The sequence below is a fragment of the Lathyrus oleraceus genome, chromosome 5 (assembly GCF_024323335.1).
Source record: "Lathyrus oleraceus cultivar Zhongwan6 chromosome 5, CAAS_Psat_ZW6_1.0, whole genome shotgun sequence".
Lineage (NCBI taxonomy): Eukaryota > Viridiplantae > Streptophyta > Magnoliopsida > Fabales > Fabaceae > Lathyrus > Lathyrus oleraceus.
This window is the reverse complement of record NC_066583.1, coordinates 258,913,185-258,920,703: the sequence shown is the minus strand read 5'-3', so window position 1 is coordinate 258,920,703 and position 7,519 is coordinate 258,913,185.

The window sequence follows — 7,519 nt, the reverse complement described above, 5'->3', positions numbered from 1 at the left end:
CTGGTCCATCTTCCCTAAGCGAGTCCCTCCTAGCTTTTGTAGTTTGTTTGTTTATTGGGTGTTCATGCTTTTGTACAGTTATTTATTTACCTGCTTTACCTTATTACATTGTGTACATATCATTGTTGTATCTGTTTCTGTTGGCTGGCTGCTTGGTGATCTTTGTGAGATGAGTTCTATACCCGAACTCGAGTGCACTTAAGATAGGAGAATGGCATAGTCCTGTCAACTTGTGTGGAGTATTCCTTAGCGAGTTGACTTGCAAGCCCATTCACTTGGTGGAGGTCATGTTGAGATCAATAATGTCACATAAGTAAGTTGTGGTTAGACATTACTTGTTGCAATATAGACCTAAGAAGCCAAGGACCTTAGTTTACCTAACCCATCTTGGCCTATTCGTAGGACGTAGTGCGAAAGTCGTTCAAATGTAAGATTTGATACGATTGTTACGCGATACTACACTCATAAGAGTCTCTCTTGAGAATATTGTTGGAATACGAGTAGTCGTTCCTCTAATAATATCCGAAAGATGGGATTATGACTATGGGAACCTTTTTGTAGAACATGTTTGGCAGGTTTAAACCTTAGTACACTCCTTTTGGATGGTTCTTAACCTAAACTCCATGCTCGTGACTTGCGACAAACCCTTGATTCATGGTTGATCCGATCAGGTATCCTTAATATCAATGAAACTCGGGTGTTGATAAGGTGTAAACCATAATCCGCCAAAATGGGTGGTTGATATTAAGGATAACATGATCCATCCCATGACCTTTGTTTGGTGTGCTCTTAATTTCTCTCCAGACAGTGCAACCTGACAGATGTTCAAGCAGATACAGCAATCCTGATTCCCATGCCACTGCACTGCATTCACATCATTTTGCATCACATCATTTTGCATTCATAATCATTCACACATGTTTATCCATTTCTGTGGGGTTTATATCTTCCACTTGATTCTAGTTGGAATTTTCTTGGTTCTCATCAACGGCTTAGTCTTTTTTTACACTGTTTATCAAATGTGAAACTGGAATCAAGGGGGTAGAATACCTTTGGAATTGATAAACATGTCATTGCATTTGCATATTCATTAGCATGTCTTGCATAACAGGTACTGCCGCAGGTGTGACCATTCCAGCTGCAGCACCACTACAACAACAACAATCACAACGTCAACCAGCTTAGTATCAACAGCAGCAATAACCGGGTAACAGACCCGCTTATCAACAGAGGCAAAGGATGATGGACCGGCATTTCGACACCCTTCCAATGTCGTACGCTCAGATGCTTTCTAGTCTTCAACAACTACAACTTGTGCAATTGCGCACTCTGGCTCCTCCTGTTGGTAGACTTCCGGTGGGTTACGACGCCAACGCTAGGTGTAGCTTCCACTCTGGGGCACCTGGCCATAATATTGAGAACTGCAAAGCTTTTAAGCACGTAGTTCAGGATCTCATAGATTCAAAGGCCATCGACCTTGCACCAGCTCCGAATGTCGTCAACAATCCCATGCCCCAGCATCGTGGTGCGAACGTTAATTTGGTAGAGGGAGAAGCCAAGTCCATTAAGGATGTGTTGAAGTTGAAGACTCCATTGTTGGATATCAAAGGATGCTTGCTGAAGGCCGATGTCTTCCCCGGTTGTGGGAAGGGTTGTTTGGATTGTGCTACTCAGGGCGGAGGTTGTTTGAAGCTACAGCAGGGTATCCAGGCCTTGCTCGACAAAGGTATCCTCCAGGTTGAAGATTTGTCTGTCCAAGAGTCTATGGAAGGGGTTGAGGAAGAAGAGTTTGAAGATGCTACTGATGAATTCGCAGATGTTGTTCCTACGGTTTCTGTAATCCATAATGATGTAATTGAACTTGATTCCGATGTTTCGGATGCTTGCATTTCAATGAATGAGATTTCTGAGTACGACTGTGATATTGCTACTATCACTATTTTCTACCCAACCAATCAGATCAGTGTGCCAGAAGCGCAACCCGTGCCACCAGTGCGACGATCTACTATGACCATCACAACCCCTGGTCCTTTACCCTTCACCAGTGAAAGGGCCATTCCGTGGCATTATGGGGGGAATGTATACACCCACGATCATGGGGTGGAACGGCCACTGAAAGTAGAAGAGGGTCAGAAGCCTGAACTTGACGGTCCCACAGTGGATAATGTTGGAGGAATCGGGCGATTCACCAGGAGTGGTAGATTGTTCTCACCACCGGTTACCCAAGCTGATAATGCTGATGCTGTGGCGAAAACCAAAGGCAAGCAAGCCGTGAATGGGGATACCTCTGCACCCCAGGGAGGTTCTGAGCCCACTTTTGCAAAGGATGTGGACGAGCTCCTGAGAATCATAAAGAAAAGCGATTACAAGGTAGTCGATCAGTTGATTCAGACTCCGTCCAAGATATCCATTCTCTCACTCCTGTTGTGTTCGGAGGCGCACAGGGAGGCACTTCTGAAGGTTCTTAATGCCGCATATGTGCCTCAGGAGATCTCGATAAACCAACTAGAAGGGATCGTTGCAAATGTTCATATAGGCAACGGGTTGGGTTTTACCGATTCTGACTTGACACCAGCCGAACGCAATCATAACAAGGCTCTGCACATCTCGATGGAATGCAGAGACACCGTGCTATCGCATGTTCTGGTGGATACAGGCTCCTCTCTCAATGTGCTACCCAAGAGAGCCCTGTCGAAGTTAGAAGTAGAGGGTTTGGTCTTGAAACCTTCAGATCTTATTGTGAGAGCATTCGATGGTTCTAAGAGATCGGTGTTTGGAGAGGTAGAATTGTCAATTCTGATTGGATCACAAACCTTCAACACTGTCTTCTACGTGATGGATATCAGTCCTTCCTACAGTTGCCTGCTGGGTCGTCCTTGGATCCATAATGCTGGGGCAGTCTCTTCAACTCTACATCAGAAGATTAAGTTTCCGGTCAACGGACGAATTATCACCGTCTGTGGTGAGGAGGACATCCTGGTCAGTAACCTGTCTACATTCACGTATGTAGAAGTAGAAGGTGAAATTCATGAGACTCTGTGTCAGGCTTTTGAATCAGTTCAAATCAAGGATGCAGCTCCGGTGGAAGAGGTTAAGACGGGTGCCTCTATCTCATCCTTTAAGCAGGCACGAGCCGTGGTGGATTCAGGTATTGCTCCCGGTTGGGGGCGTCTGTTGGAATTACCAGTGAAAGAAGATAAGTTCGGTATTGGGTATCAACCAGTTTTGACTTCTACAACTTCAACACTTCAGACTCATCAGGGGCCGATTACTTTCTCCAGTGCTGGCATCATTCAGTATGGTCAAGTCTCTGCAGTCAACGAAGAAGATGGGGATAGTGATTGTGACATTGACAATTGGGTGCGTCCGAAGATCCCGGGTGAAGTCATCAACAATTGGTCTTCTGAAGAGATTATCCAAGTCACTCTTCTTGAAGAGTAATTTTCTTTTTTTATTCATGCATATCCAAGTCTTACGTTCCGCCCAGGGCGTAATGACTCATTGTAGGGCCCATCTATGTGACAATTGCATTTTTATCATAAATAAAGGACGTCTTTTTGCATTCAAATATTTCGTTCCCTGTCTTTCTATTTTTGCAGTTTTTCAAAATAAAAAATGGCAATGTTTTGTTTAGTTTTCACTTCTTGTTCACACTCATAAGCACATACCATCACTCATGCAGATGCACATCACCGGATCCTATTGATAACGGTTCTGCTATGGCTCGCTTCGACTTTGAAAATCCAATCTTTCAAGCTGAAGAAGAGGGTGATGAAGACTGTGAACTCCCTGAAGAACTTACCAGGTTATTGAAACAAGAGGAAAGGGTTATTCAACCGTATCAAGAGTCTGTTGAAGTGATTAATCTCAGCATCGAAGACGCCAAGAGAGAAGTCAAAATAGGAGCAGGCTTGGAAAACAGTGTCAAAGAAAGATTGAGTCGGATGTTACGTGACTATGTAGAGGTTTTCGCTGGAAAAATCAAGAGATGATATGGAATGATGAATGTCAAGAAGCTTTTGACAAAATCAAGAAGTATCTCCAAGAACCTATAAATCTGATGCCACCAGTTGAAGGAAGACCTCTAATCATGTATTTGACCGTGTTAGAAAATTCAATAGGGTGTGTGTTGGGGCAACATGACGAGTCTGGTCGAAAAGAGTATGCAATATACTACCTTAGCACAAGGTACCGACTGTGAAACAAGATACTCCCAGTTCGAGAAAGCTTGATATGCTTTGGCTTAGGCTGCTCGCCGACTAAGACAGTATATGTTGAATCATACCACTTTATTGATTTCTAAGATGGATCTTATCAAATATACATCTGAGAAACCTGCTCTCTCTGGAAGAACAACAAGATGATTGCTGAACTCTGCACGCAGTTCAAAATAAAACACCATAACTCTTCTCCGTACCGGCCAAAGATGAATGGCGCCGTGGAGGCTGCTAATAAGAATATTAAGAAGATCATACAAAAGATGACAGTAACATACAAAGACTGGCATGAGATGCTACCTTTCGCCTTGCATGGTTACCGCACTTCAGTACGTACATCGACCGGGGCAACCCCCTACTCCCTTATGTATGGTATGGAAGCGGTCCTACCTGTTGAAGTGGAGATTCCTTCTCTAAGAGTCCTGTTGGATGTCAAGTTAGATGAAGCTGAATGGATTCGGACAAGGTTCAATGAGTTAAGTCTTATCGAAGACAAGCGAATGGCAGCCATTTGTCATGGGCAGTTGTATCAGAGTCGGATGAAGAGAGCTTTTGATCAGAAGGTGCGTCCTCGTTGTTTCCAAGTCGGAGATTTAGTGTTGAAAAGGATCTTTCCTCCTCAGACAGATCACAGGGGCAAGTGGACTCCTAACTATGATGGACCGTATATTGTCACCAAGGTTTTTGATGGTGGGGCCTTAATGCTTACAACTATGGATGGTGAAAACTTCACTTCCCCTGTGAACTCAGACGCAGTTAAAAAATACTTCGCATAAAATAGACCCGCTGGACAGTAAAAAGAGTAGTCCAAGCAAAAATGGGCATCCCGACGAACCAAGAAAATGAAAAGGTTCGGGCAAAAATTAGGGATTAAAAATGAAAAGATCGTACACCCGGTAAGTTGAAAACCTGAAAAGGCAACTTAGGCAAAAATGGGTATCCCGGTGGATTGAAAACCCGAAAAGGGCGATCCAGGCAAAAGTTAGGGATTAAGCGAATGACTGCGTTCTGAGTAGTTCTGAATCTCATCTCGTGCCAATGACTGGAAATTTTTGAAGGATAGGAAACAGTCCAATCACTCTTTCAGAAAGCTGATCATCTGGAGGATCTTGAAGACGGGCAAGTCATAGCAGAATTGGAACCCAATAGAAATCCATTTCACATTGCCATTAGATTAATTTCTGTTTTTATCTATTGTGCGATTACCTCTTTCCAGGGATTGCTTCTTAGTGTAAATGCCTATTCAGAGGCCATTCAATCAATAAAATCATGTTATTCAGTATATCTCTGTTTTCATTTTCATTTTACTGTTTTGTTTGTAAAAATGACGTCCGAATTTTTGATAAACATTGCATCATGACACATAAGGGCTTTACAGGTACATGCTTAATAAACATTTAAAATTGCTGTAAATTTTAAGTGCTTTGGATCGTCTATTCAGAACAGATACCCTCGGGGCATTTCCTTAAAATCCCCTGCAGATGATCGTGAATATCTTCCCCAGTGAAGTCACCAACAGACAAATTCGGTGTCTTATCCCTGCAGAGCTGATCAGAGTGTTGGATTCTTCAATCCCCAGCAGGTTCTCACCACCGTACTTCCCCAAGCGGTTGTTTCAGAATATACACTTCCTAGTAGAGTTGACAGTGCCAGATCATACACTCCCCAGCGGAGTTGACAGTGCCAGACTGTATCTTCCCAGCAGAAGTGGCTGCTCCTTAGAGTTCGATGCTAGATCGATAATCCCAATGCCAGATCCATGGTTTCTTTTCTTGAAGCAGAACCTCGGTACCGTATCAGTGTTTGCTCCCCCTCCTGAGTCATCTCTCGCAAACCGTGGTTGCCAGAATCATTGTAGCTCTCCTCAGCAGCAGGCTTCCAATGTCATTCTTTCCCCGATCAGAGTCTCGGTATGGCCAGAACACCGCATGGCTAGTCATCTCCCCACAGAGTTCATTATGGTGTGTATCTCCAGCAGCCTGGCCAGAGCCCAGAGGATGGTAATCATTTCCCCAGCAGATCCCCTTGCCCCGGCTTGGCATTCTACCCAGCATTTCGCATCCCTGCATGTAGAATCATATTGCATTGCATCCTTCCAAATCGCGTAGCATTTCCATTTTCATGGAGCATTACGCCATTGAAAAATTCAAACATACGCATGTAAGCATAAAACATTCTCGGTATCCCAAGTGATAAGCTAGAAGTTGTTTCCAGTACTCAGACTGAAGATTGTTCATGACTTACCTTTGTTATCCCCAGCAAGTGTCATTGGCCCATGCGCCGCCTCTATTATCATTCCCTATTTCTGCCAATGCTGACAGGCATGAAGTTTTCCGGTATCCAGACCGAAGTGGCATTCAGGCCAATTTTCCGGTATTCAGACCGAAGTGGCGTTCAGGTCAATTTCCGGTATCCAGACCGAAGTGGCATTCAGGCCAGTTTTCCGGTATCCAGACCGAAGTGGCGTTCAGGCCAATTTCCGGTATCCAGACCGAAGTGGCATTCAGGCCAGTTTTCCGGTATCCAGACCGAAGTGGCATTCAGGCCAGATTTCCGGTATCCAGACCGAAGTGGCATTCAGGCCAGTTTTCCGGTATCCAGACCGAAGTGGCATTCAGGCCAGTTTTCCGGTATCCAGACCGAAGTGGCATTCAGGCCAGTTTTCCGGTATCCAGACCGAAGTGGCATTCAGGCCAGTGTTCCGATGTTCAGATCGAAGAAGTTTCCGACGTTCAGGTCGATGCAGCTTGTGGCATTCAGGCCAATTTTCCGATATTCAGATCGAAGTGGCATTCAGGCCAAGTCTTTCCGATGTTCAGATCGAAGAAGTTTCCGACGTTCAGGTCGATGCGACTTGTGGCATTCAGGCCGATTTTCCGATGTTCAGATCGAAGAAGTTTCCGACGTTCAGGTCGATGCGACTTGTGGCATTCAGGCCGATTTTCCGATGTTCAGATCGAAGAAGTTTTTGACGTTCAGGTCGATGCGACTTATGGCATTCAGGCCAATTTTCTGATGTTCAGATCGAAATCTTTTCCAGTATTCAGATTGATGAGCGGCATTCAGGCCATGGTTATTTCTGTGTTACCATTTATTTTGGTATCCAGTTTAACATTCTTTTTCGATATCCAGACGGATTCTTTTTTTAAGACCACCTCTTTGCCGATTCTGACAGACATTGTTACTTCACTTCACTTCAGTGCAAATTTTTGGGCTTTTATTGTATTCAATCCCTTGATACCTCGAAAGCACGAAAGCAGCTGTCATCTTCCTTCCGGGTCTCTAGTTGATTGAATAGGGGC